The sequence below is a fragment of the Eptesicus fuscus genome, chromosome 5 (assembly GCF_027574615.1).
Source record: "Eptesicus fuscus isolate TK198812 chromosome 5, DD_ASM_mEF_20220401, whole genome shotgun sequence".
In the NCBI taxonomy this organism is placed as follows: domain Eukaryota; kingdom Metazoa; phylum Chordata; class Mammalia; order Chiroptera; family Vespertilionidae; genus Eptesicus; species Eptesicus fuscus.
This window is the reverse complement of record NC_072477.1, coordinates 58,117,156-58,129,877: the sequence shown is the minus strand read 5'-3', so window position 1 is coordinate 58,129,877 and position 12,722 is coordinate 58,117,156. Positions and strand designations below refer to the sequence as shown.

At 39.8% G+C, this 12,722-nt stretch overlaps 1 protein-coding gene across 16 annotated transcripts in view; it reads right to left on the bottom strand.

Annotated features, from left to right (window-relative positions):
• Positions 1-12,722, bottom strand: part of GABPB1 (GA binding protein transcription factor subunit beta 1) — a 56,716-nt gene that overhangs the window by 41,356 nt on the left and 2,638 nt on the right. The window lies entirely within an intron of this gene.

Here is a 12,722-nt window from a genome sequence, read left to right as displayed (position 1 = left end):
CCCCCGGCGATCCAAGCGGAGGCCTTGGTATCTGGGATATATTTATCTTCTACAATTGAAACTTTGTAGCCTGGAGCGAAGCCAAGCCTTCTGCTCGCTCAGTGGCGGCAGCCATTTCTGTTGGAGTTTATTCACCTTCTATAATTGAAACTTTGTAGCCTGGAGTGGAGGCCTAGGCTGGCCAGGGCAGGTGGAAAGCTTGGCTTCCTCCGTCGCCGGCGGAAACCCTAGCCAGTTCTCTCCAGCTCAGTGGCTGCTGCCATTTTTCTTGGGATTTATCTTCTATAATTGAAACTTTGTATCCTTGAGTGGAGGCCTGGGTCAACCAGGGTGTGTGGAAAGCTTGGCTTCCTCCATTGCCAGGGGAAACCCAAGCCTCTCTCCAGCTCTCTGCGGCAGCAGCCATCTTGGTTGGGGTTAATTTGCATATTCACTGATTGGCTGGTGGGCGTGGCTGGTGGGAGTGGTTTGTCGGTGTAGCGGAGTGGTGGTTAATTTGCATATTACTCTTTTATTATGTAGGATACTGGTCTGATATTTTCCTTATTTATATAAATACTATCATACTGTATATACTACTCTACAACTTACCATGAAATAGTTTATGTAATTATTCTTTTTTTTATTTTTTTTAAAAAATATATTTTATCGATTTTTTACAGAGAGGAAGAGAGAGGGATAGAGAGTTAGAAACATCGATCAGCTGCCTCTTGCACACCTCCCACTGGGGATGTGCCCGCAACCAAGGTACATGCCCTTGACCGGAATCGAACCCGGGATCCTTGCGTCCGCAGGCCAACGCTCTATCCACTGAGCCAAACTGGTTTCGGCTAATTATTCACTTTTTAAATTGTTACGTTATTCCATAGAATGAATATAGCAATTTACTTGCTCATTTGCCTACTTATAGCCAGTTTTACTTATTTTTCCAGTTTTTTAAAACATCGAGGTGAGAAAGATACGTCAATTGGTTGCCTCCCATATGTGCCCAATCAGGGCCGGGGATCGAGCCTGCAACTAAGGTAAGTGCCCTTGACTGGAATCGAACATGGGGCCCTTCAGTCTGCAGACCAATGCCCTATCCACTGAGCCAAACAAATTAGGGTAGGAATAGCATTTTAAATTAATAGATACTACCAAACTACTCACACTAATTTACACCCCCTAGTGGCTATATAATTTATACTCCAAACAATAGTGTATAGTATTTATTACTACCTTACAACATAGCCAATCTTAGTATTACCAAGCTTTTTAAAGTTTTGCCTATATGATGGGTAAAATGCAGCACATGTAACTCAAATTACTAATGAGATTGCATATCTTATCAAATGTTTGTTGGCCATTTATGTTTCCTTTTCTGAAACTGCCTGTTCATATTCTTTAATTATTTTTCTATGTCACTTTCTTTGTAGGAGTGCATTATGTATATTTCAGTTTTACATCTTGCAAGTATTCCTCCCAGTCTGTTTAAATTTTTTTTAAGTGTTGCCAAAGTCTTAAACTGTGGTCAAATTTATCAAAATAGCTTTCTACAACATATTTATAATCATGTATTCCAATCATCTATAGAATACAGGATTAACTTTAAGTAAAAAATAATTAAATAGTTGGCCACCAACATTTCTATTTCATAAACATAAGTCCCAGAATTAACCTAAATTGTCAATCTCCCATTTCTTAAGTAGGTCTCAATTCTCAAATGTTTGTTATAGAGTGAACTTCACATTGTAATGAAAGTTTAATGTTTAAATATATATATATATATATATGTATGTGTATATATATATATATATATATATATATATACACACACACACACACACACACACACACACACACACACACACACACACTAGAGGCCCGGTGCACGAAATTCATGCACAGAGGGGGGTTGTCCCTCAGCCCAGCCTGTACCCTCTCCAATCTGGGACCCCTCAAGGGATGTCCGACTGCCCGTGGTATCGGGCCTAAACGGGCAGTCGGACATCCCTCTCACAATCCAGGACTGCTGGCTCCCAACTGCTTGCCTGATTGCCCCTAATTGCTTCTGCCTGCCAGCCTGATCACCCCCTAACCACTCCGCTGCCAGCCTGTTTGCCCCCAACTTCCCTCCTCTGCCAGCCTGGTCACTCCTAACTGCCCTCTCCTGCAGGGTTGATCACCTCCAACTGCCCTCCCTTGCAGGCCGGGTACCTCCCAACTGCCCTCCGCTGCTGGCCATCTTGTGGTGGCCATCTTGTGTCCACATTGGGGCAGGATCTTTGACCACATGGGGGCAGCTATATTGTGTGTTGCAATGATGATCAATCTGCATATTACTCTTTTATTAGATAGGATAGAGGCCTGGTACAGGGGTGGGGGCCAGCTGGTTTGCCCTGAAGGGTGTCCCTAATCAGGGTGGGGTTCCCTTGGGGTGTGGGGCGGCCTGAGCGAGGAGCCTGTGGTGGTTTGCAGGCCGGCCACGCCCCCTGGCAACCCAAGCAGAGGCCCTGGTATCTGGAATTTATTTTCCTTCTACAATTGAAACTTTGTAGCCTGGAGCGGAGCCAAGCCTGGGGCTCCCAGCCGGCAGCCATTTCTTTTGGGGTTATAATTGAAACTTTGTAGCCTTAAGCGGGTGGGCCTGGCCAGGGTGTGCAGAAAGCTTTGCTTCCCCTGTTGCCGGGAGCAACCCTGGCCTGCTCTCTCAAGCTCCATTCTGTCGCCATTTCTGTTTGAATTTGTTTACCTTCTATAATTGAAACTTTGTAGCTTGAGTGGAGGCTTAGGCCTGGCAAGGGCAGGCGGAAAGCTTGGCTTCCTCTGTTACCTAGGAAACCTTGTTCTCTGTGGCTGTAGCCATCTTGGTCGGGTTAATTTGCATACTCGCTGATTGGATGGTGGGCGTGGCTTGTGGGCGTGGCTTATGGGTGTCGGAGGTATGGTCAATTTGCATATTTGTCTATTATTAGGTAGGATATATATATATATATATATATATATATATATATACACACACACACACACACACACACACACACACACACACACATATTTTTTTTTAACAACATAGCCGATAAATGCAGAAATGCAGGCCAACTTCTAGGGCACAATTGAGAAAACAGTGCTATGTTTCATCACTAGAGGAAAAACTGGCTATATTGGACTTATTGAGAGATGATATTTGAAAGCTATATGAATTCAGAGCGCTTTAAGTTACCAAACAAAATGATGTAGTCAAGGAAGACTTTTCTTCAATGAAAGACTTAACCATTTGAAATGTACATTACCTCTCTAACCTTATCTATCACTCCCTCTTAATTTTCTGCTGTAGCCACACAAGTCTTTGTAATTATTCTAACAAGCTAAACACGTTCCCACATAGGGTCTTGGTTGGACATGTTGTCTACTCTGCCTAGAGAGCTCTTCACTTAGATAACTGCATCGTTCCAGACACGCAAGGACAGAAGCTTTCCCTGACCACCTTATATAACAACCATCTCCCACACCATTCTATCTCTTTATCCAGTGTTATTCCCTTCATTGCACTCATTACCACCTGACATTTGTTTACAGTGCTCCTCCTCCTCCCACCCCCAATGTCAGCTCTAAGAAAACAGAGACTTTGTCTCCTGTTTTGTTCATTACTATAACACCAGAGATTACAATAGTGCCTGGCAAAGGGCAAACATTTCTGAATAGGCTTTGACAGACAAGGAAAAGGAAAAGGAAGAACACATGAAGCTGAGCCTGAACATGATATATTACAGAGGAGATACTAGCTTGATAATAATATTAGGAGTAAAAAAAAAATGAGATTGAAGAAGATAATAAAAAGGTTTGAAAACCAGAAAGTAGAGTTTGGACTTTGTCCTGAAGACAATTGGGAGTCATTCAACATTTTGAGCAAAGGTGATCCATTCAAACATTTATTCAACACAAGTTCAACTCACTTTGCTTGGCACAATGGAGAGTGCAAAGGTCTATACCACATGTTCTCTCCTCAGACTGCTTAGATTTGGTAGCAATAGGTTCAAAAAAGTTTTAGAAAAATTACCTGGCAGTCATATGCAGGATGGATTTGGAGGAAGGAGACTAAAGTTGGAAAGGGCAAATAATAGGCAGTGCAGAATCCCAGGACAAACTAAGATCCAGTAAAGAGTAAAGAACTGTACTGATTGCTGGATATAAGAAATAATGGAAAAACATGTATCACAGAAAACTTTAAGATTTAAGCATGATGATAAAATTAACAAAGAAAAATATAACAGGTTGGAAGTTTGATAATAATAAATCTAAAAGTGATGGAGCTCTGGCCAGGTAGCTCTGTTGGTTTTCGTGTCATACAGATACGCCAAGGTTTCAGTTTGATCCCTGGTCAGGGCACATACAGGGATCAACCAATGAATTCATGAATGGGTGAAACACCAAATCAATGTTTCCCTGCACACTCCCTTTCTCTCTCTCTCTCTCTCTCTCTCTCTCTCTCTCTCTCTCTCTCTCCTCCCTCCCTCTCCCTCCCTCCCTCCCTCCCTCCCTCTTTCTCTCATCAACAACAATTAACCTTTTGCACTCGGATGTCAAGTGTGACTTGACACGGTTAGCATCGGTAGCAGCTCGTATGTCAAATTGTATTGAATGTATCAATAATTTGAAACATAAAAAAATCCAAATAAATAAGTTTGTATGAAAAGAAACTCCAGTTTTTTATTCTACTGCCACGCTTTGTAAAATCTGGGGTATTTAAAATATTAAATCCCGAGTAGAATAAAGGAATCGAGAAAAAAGCAAGCGAGTGCAAAGGGTTAAAAGTGATGGAAATTCCTTGAGCCTCCCAATGGACATATTCAGTAAGCCACTGGGAGACACAAACCTGGAGAGTACACATTTAGGAAGCATCCTATATAATAAAAGCCTAATATGCTAAGTGTCCGGTCGGTCGTTCATCTGTTCAACCAATCAAAGTGTAATATGCTAATGATATGCTAAGGACGCCCAACTGCTCACTATGACATGCACGACCAGTCGACCAGTCGCTATGACGTGCACTGACCTCCAGGGGGCAGACGCTCCAATGGGTAGGTTAGCTTACTGCTAGGGTCCAGCAGATTGGGACTGAGTGAGATGGGCAGGACACGCCCTGGAGACCTCCTACGGCCCCTCCCCCCGGCCAGCCCCACCCACAATCGGCTCCCAACACCCCAATAGCCCCTCCCCCTAGCCGGCCCCACCCCGATGGGCCCCCATCGGGGTGGGCCAGCCGGACCCCACCCATGCACAAATTCGTGCACCAGGCCTCCAGTTAGTATATAAAACATCCATCTGAGAGAAGACAAAGAGAGGGAAGGATGGGACCAACTACTGAGGGGAATAACTACAGTGGTAAGAGGATCATGAAACAACAAAAACTGAAGGTAGTAGTCAGAGAAGGAAAACCAGGATAGCACACTAACATGAAGGGCAAGGAAAGAATGTTCAGAATGTTCCTACATGGAAATTAATATATTCATTCATGCACTGCCTAATGACATTTCAGTCAATGACAGACCACATACACCATAGTAGTCCCATAAGATTATAATGGAGCTGAAAAATTCCTATCACCTAGTGTTGGCATAGCAGTCCTAAGGTCATGTGCAACACGTTACTCACATGTCTGTGGTGACACCAATGTAAACAAACCTACTGTGTTGCCAGTCATATATTAAGTGTAGCACATACAATTATGTACAGTGTATAATACTTGATATAATAATAACCAACTATGTTACTGGCTTATGTATTTTACTATACTTTTTTAATCTTAGAAGGAGGGAGGGAGGGAGGGAGATCAATGGGCTGCCTCCTGCATGCACCCCAACCGGGATCAAACCCACCTTTTGGTGTATGGGATGACGCTCCAACCAACTAAGCCAGAGCTATAGTATACCTTTTATCATTATGTTAGAGTAAACTCTTTCTACTTATATACTAGTAAAAAAAAAAAAAAAAAAGTTTGCTGTAAAACAGTATGCTGTTATTCAGCAGCAGTCTCATACATCTCATGTTTTCCACATCTCTTGATTGCATCATTTTTTCTTGTGCTTGATTCATGTTGTTTTGTACAGAGACTTGTGTACAGGCTTGTTGCCTAGGAGCAATAGTCTATACTATATAGCGTAGGTGTGTAGTAAGCTAGACGATCTAAGTGCATTCTATGATGTTTGCACAATGATAAAATCACCTAACAAATGTATCCCCTCCATTAGTAGTAAGTGGCACATGACTGGCTGAACAAAATCAGGATGAAAACAATACCAATGGCAAGAAGGATGTTCCTTAAAGCAAAAGAGCTGAGGACAGCAATTTTAACTAAGACCTTAAAAATATTTTTGAAAGAGAAACAAGGATAGCTGGAAAGAATAGTAGCAATAGTTAATCCAAGTTGATTTTTCTCTTCCCCAAATATAGAAGTCTGTACATACTTGAAGGCAGGGAGAAACAACCACTGCAAATAATGATCAGAGTGATCAGAGAGGAAAGATGTGGCACCAAGATTCCTACAAAAACAAAAGATTCTACTTCCATTCAGTTTACAAAATAAGATGAAAGTTTTTTTTCATGGTGACAATAAAAAATGTGCAAAATTGTACTCTATTTTCTTTTTCAATTAAATAGAAGTCAATGGTATATTCTGAGGAAGAGAAAGAAGATATGAGACAACAGAAAATCTGAGATTTATAAAGCATTTTCCAAGAAATAGCAAGAACCCACTCGAATTGTTAAGCATAAATTTAGAGTGGCCAAAAATATCTTCATTATTATCCACCTTCCTCCACAAATACACTACAACCTGTGAGGAAAAACAGAGAAAATAGATAGTAGAAAGATTGACAACAGGAGCCTAGTAAAATATGAGAGGTGAGTCTTGTCAAGTTCAGGCTATATCTAATGCATACAGGAACAAGCTAAGGGAGAGAAATTGAGGGTTGCTGTGGAGAGCGCCTGGGAAGGCACATGGGCATTCTTCCTTAATAATTGTCAGCTGAACCCAAGGCGACATTTACCAAAAAGGCAGATGCGTTCTCAGCACCGACTCTTATCTTTGCCCAGGTGTCAGGAAGTGGGTTTTGATATGTAAATCCAGTCTAGCACCGGGAATGAGGGAATGACTACAATCCGGGCCCATCCAAGCTCCTTTAAGTTTTGATGAAACCTCCTGGTATTTGGGGGTATAAAATAAACACGCTGCATCGGCTCTGGGTCACTCTCTCTCCATCAGAAGAGGGTAGCGGTCCACCCGGTCCCAGCTTTTTCCTTCTATCTCTGTCTCTTGTCTCTTTCTTTTATTTCTCAATCCCCAGCCCCTCTACTCGAAGAATCTGATCATTCTCTTTCTGTGCTGGACTCAGAAAAGAGAGACCCCGCCATAGGTTGCTATGAACGGAATAAAGGAACATAGCTGGAGTAATAAGTGGGCAAAAGTCAAAAAGTTCACACAAGCCACTAAGGATGAGAGGAAAATTTTTTAGATCATTCACTTACACACCTACTGTTTCCTATGGGCTGAATATTTATGTGTCGCCCCCCAACTCCCCAAATTTGTATGTTGAACTCTTAATGCCCAAAGTGATGGTATTATAAGATGGGAAGTGATTAGGTCATGAAGGCAGATAGATCATGAATGAGATTAATGTTCCAATGAAAGAGACCTGAGATAGCTCCCTTGCTACTTCTACTATGTGATTATATAACAGAGAAGTCTGCAACCTGAAAGAGAGTTTTCACCAAAACCCAACCAGCAATGCTATTGTCTTGATCTTGGACCTAACAGCCTCTAGAATTGTGAGAAATAAAATTCTGTTGTTTATAAGCTACCAGTCTCAAATGAACTAAAACAGCATCATTCAGAATAGCCAAGATATGGAAGCAACCTAAGCATCTGATGCTCAATAAATGGATAAAGATGTTGTATTACACAATGGAATATTACTCAGCCATAAAAATGAATGAAATCTGGCCATTTGTGACCACATGGATGGACCTAGAGGATATTATGCTAAGTGAAATAAGTCAGACAGAGGACAAATACCCTATGACCTCATTTATATGGAATCTTAAAAAAAACACACACAAAAGACTCATAGCTATAAAGAATAAACTGATTATTGGCATAGGAGAGAGGATTTGGGGGATGGGTGAAAAAAGTGACGGGAAGTAAGAGGTACAAACTTAGTTATAAATGTGACAGGAATGTAATATACAGCATATGGGATATAATCAATAGTGTCACTATAACTTTGTACGGGGACAGATGGATAGATTTATCGTGAACACATAAGGTATATAAATGTTGCATAACTATGTTGTACACCTGAAACTCATAATATTGTATGTCAACTATACTTTAATAAAAAATTAAAATTAGTTTTACCTGTTTGGATATATGGTAAGTGCTGTAGACACAAAGGAGTACAGGAGTAGAAGGACTGCACATCCAAAAACTTTATCATGAGATGAAGTATCCTAATTCCAACGTCCAATTCTATAATATTACGGCTTAGGATAAATATCCACCTCAGTTTCCACATTTACACAATAGGAGGGTATATTAAAGTGAGGTGCCATGATGGCCTCCACTCAGCTCCTTTAAAGAATCGCTGGTGTAGTAAAGCAGCATAGTAAAAATGTCTTATCCCTCCAGTGTAATGAGGCAGAAAAAAGCTAACTGGGTTAGAGCAGTGGTCGGAAAACTGCGGCTCACGAGCCGCGGTTTGCCACTCTGTTGACTAACCAGTTTGCTGACCACTGACCTAGACTCTCGACCACTGGATTAGAGAAACTCTCAAGCCTCTTCCAGAAAAGATTCTACACTATGCAACAGAATCATAGTATCGGTGGGTTTAGCATATTTTTTAATCAAAGGAAATGGAAGTGAGTATTTTCTTTTTAATTTTTTAACTTTTATTATGGATTACAAAGTTAAATAACATAAAAATGTGTATATTTTAATATTAAAATAGGACTCAAAATTGAGTAAATATTCTACAGGTTCCTAACTGCAATTCCAAAGTCCAAAAACAGTTCTGAAACCCAAAATAACTTATTTAGCAGTAAAAACCAAACCTGAACTGACATGAAGCGATTTATAGTCTTTATTTACCCCATTTAGTGTAAATGTTCATACATTTTCCTGCAGAAATAGCAACGTGTTTAAGAAGCTCTGTTGAAAAGTTATATAACATTACATCCCCTATATCCAGAAACAATTCTTAATTTCAAAGCCTATTAGACCCCAAGGATTTTAGTGGGCTATGACCCTATAATAATAATTGCTAATATTTACTGAGTTATCAACTATATGTCAGACACTGTTCTGCAGTAATTTTATATGCAGTAACTCATTTAATCCTCCCAACTACCATGAAGGAAGTATTATAATTATCCCTAATTTACCAAAGAGGAACTGAGGCACAGAGTGAACAAGTTACCTAAAGTCACATAGTTAGAGAGTGACTTGGCTAGAATGCATACAACGTTTGAAACATTATACATAAGTGGGGAAAAAAACATAAAACAGAGAACTGATTATTATGGTAGAGTGGTAGGAGTCAGTGATATGTTTCTCTATTCAATTAATATATTACTTCTAGAATGTTAAGGGATAAAACAAAACAAAAAATACAAAACACTTCATGCACTTACAAATTCTCAATTATGTGAATTCCTAACTTGCATCAACTGCATAGTATAAAATCCAAACTCCTCAGCTTATGTTAATATCTTTAATTTTAATTGACATGTAACATCTTAATATCTTTTTCATTACAAGTAATACACAATACATATTCATAGAAATTAGAAAACTTGGATAAGAAAAAAGAAAATAATCACCTATAAACCTACACTCAGAAATAACCACTGAACAATGTGGCACATATCCTCCAGATGTCAATACGTGTTTCTCATCCAAAATGGAATTTTTAAATGGTTTTTCACTCCCGTATACCAAGACATCTTTTCCTGTCTTACATTTTTCTAACATCATTTTAACAATGAGGCAGTGCCTCACAGTGGGGATATACCCCAGCAATCACTGTGAAATGTTTAGGTTGTTTACAACTTTACAGCATAATGATCAAGAGTCACTGGCTCTTGAGTCAAATGGCTTGGATTCAAGCTCTGGCTCTACCATTAACTCTGCTACCTTAAGCAAGCTACCCCATTTCTCTACCGCTCAATTTTCTCTTCTGAAAAATGGGACATTATCTACTTTATATGATTAAGGGGGGTAAAGGTTAATACACAGCTTTTATTATCAACAATGCTGCAATTGGTATGTTCATAAGCTACCAATTTAATGGTATCTTTATTAGATCAAGATAAATTCCTTTAAATGGGAATTTCCATATCAGAAGGCTTTTGAGTCTGCCAAATTAAAGCTGGGTTTAAAGACCTCATCAAATAGCTCTCTCACTTAACACTCAGTTCTTTTTAATCCAAGAAAATAAAAACTATGATCCAGTTAAACTAGCCAGCTTGGTTCACTCGATTAGCTTTTGCTCTTCCACTTTTGTAGCTGCAAACTTAAATACATTCCATAAAATCTCATAATTTGTAGAAAACTTAAGGACACTGAGCCCAAATGCTCACTCAGCACCATTCCTCTACTCTAAAGTCCCTAACTTGAACAGTCAGTGACAGCAGACAACCAACCACCCAAAAGAATATATCTTGGAAGAATATTAAAATCTGCCTCCTTCTAACTTCTACGGATTGATCCTAGTTCTTTCTGGTCAGATCAAACCTGGTCTGTGTGACAAGCCTCCAAATATTTATAGACAACTATCATTTCTCAGATAAGCTTGTTGAGCCTTTCCTCCTTTTCATTTCCCCCATGATCAAGGTCCTCTGGTTGTGTCTACCACCTAGGGAACTTGAAAAAAACTTGTCTACCACCTACTGGCCCACATCCTATGCTACTTAAGCTTGGGCCTCTGCAGGGTTTTTTTTCTTTCATCTGTTTGTTTTAATATATTTTTATTGATTTCAGAAAGGGAGAGGGAGAGATAGAAACATCAATGATGGGAGAGAATCATTGATCGGCTGTCTCCTGCACACTCCCCACTGGGATCGAGCCCGCAACCCAGGCATGTGCCCTTGACCAGAATCGAATCCCAGACCCTTCAGTCCTCAGGCCGTCACTCTATCCACTGAGACAAACTGGCTAGGGCAGGTTTTTGGGGTTGTTTTTTTTTAATTAGCCTGCCAGGTGATTATGATATAAAGTCTGAAAACTGATACAAGGTCCCACTTATGCTGACATAATGTCTCATTTTAATACAACCAGTACAAAGTAGGACTAATAATGCTCTTTATCTATGATGTTCTACCAACTTCAGGATGTCATATACTTCAAAAAATAAAATTAGCCCAGCCCGTGTGGCCCAATGGTTGAACATTGACCCAGGCACCAAAAGGTTCTGATTCAATTCCTAGTCAGGGCACATGCCTGGGTTTCAAGCTCGATCCCTGGCAGGAGCCGTGCAGGAGGCAGCCTCAATGATTCTCTCATCGTTGATGTTTCTATCTTTCTCCCTCTCCCTTCCTCTGCAACCAATTAAAATAAAATAAAAAAAATTTTCAGAGAACTAGGGCTAAGAGATTTAGATTTCTATTTCTAAATGTATCAATAGCCTTGCATATGGATTTATTACATTCCGTAGAAAAATCACTTCATGCTAAGCCTCTACACTTACATCATGGACATACTTAGTCCAAATAAAGGTGTACTCGCCTACCAAAGACTGAACTGACAGCTGATTACACCAAAGTATCTTCTCTGTGCATAACACTGTTGTCAACAGTGTGAGGAAACACAAGCCCTAGTACTACTAATACTAAGATTTAAGAGATTTGCCTTCTAGAGAGCATGATGAAACAAGCATCTTCAGAAAATTTAAGTATAATACTAATTATAACTGTAGAGACATTAGTGTTATAGAAACATGATTACTAGTTGGAAAGCTGTGGAACCAAAGAAATGATATTCATTAGAAAACTAAGTTGCCCTGAACTCTTAAGATTTGTTTGGCTTGTTTGCAGAGAAAGAAGCGATGGAATCTATCAGTGAGTTCATCCATGTTCAGGCTACTTGCAAAAGGACAGACACCACACAGCCAAAAATGCATGCTCAAAATGAAGTCATGATTCAAAAATTCATGTAATAATCTGCATTCCTCATGACTTGTTTGTTCTACCTGTTACTATTTCTAACTCATGAGGTACTCAGGAGCAAAAAAAAAAAAGTCCATTCTAGGAAAGATGTGGCCCATTATAAATACATCTCAGAGATAAGGGGGTCAGGGGCAAACCAAGATCCAATCTGATATTTATTTTCATTTGAATAGCAAACATCAAAAATATACCTGGCATTTTCTAACAATTACAAGAAGAATGACCAGATGCTTCCTGTTGATGGAACAGTGTAGAACTACAGACAGAATCTGACTCGAGTTCACAGAAACAACTGGAAATGAATTTAGCTTCATTTCAAAACCATTAAATCAACGTGTGGCCTTAAATTTTCACGTTTACAGTGTAATTGCCCCTCAACATAGAAAACCCAGATTGAATCAGAGATAGAGAACTCTAAGTTACAGAACTCTGAGTTTACTTGGAGGGTAAATATATGCATTACAAAAGTATTGTTTACCAAAGGTTTCACTACAGGATTCCCTTTAAATCTAGAGTTCCTAAAG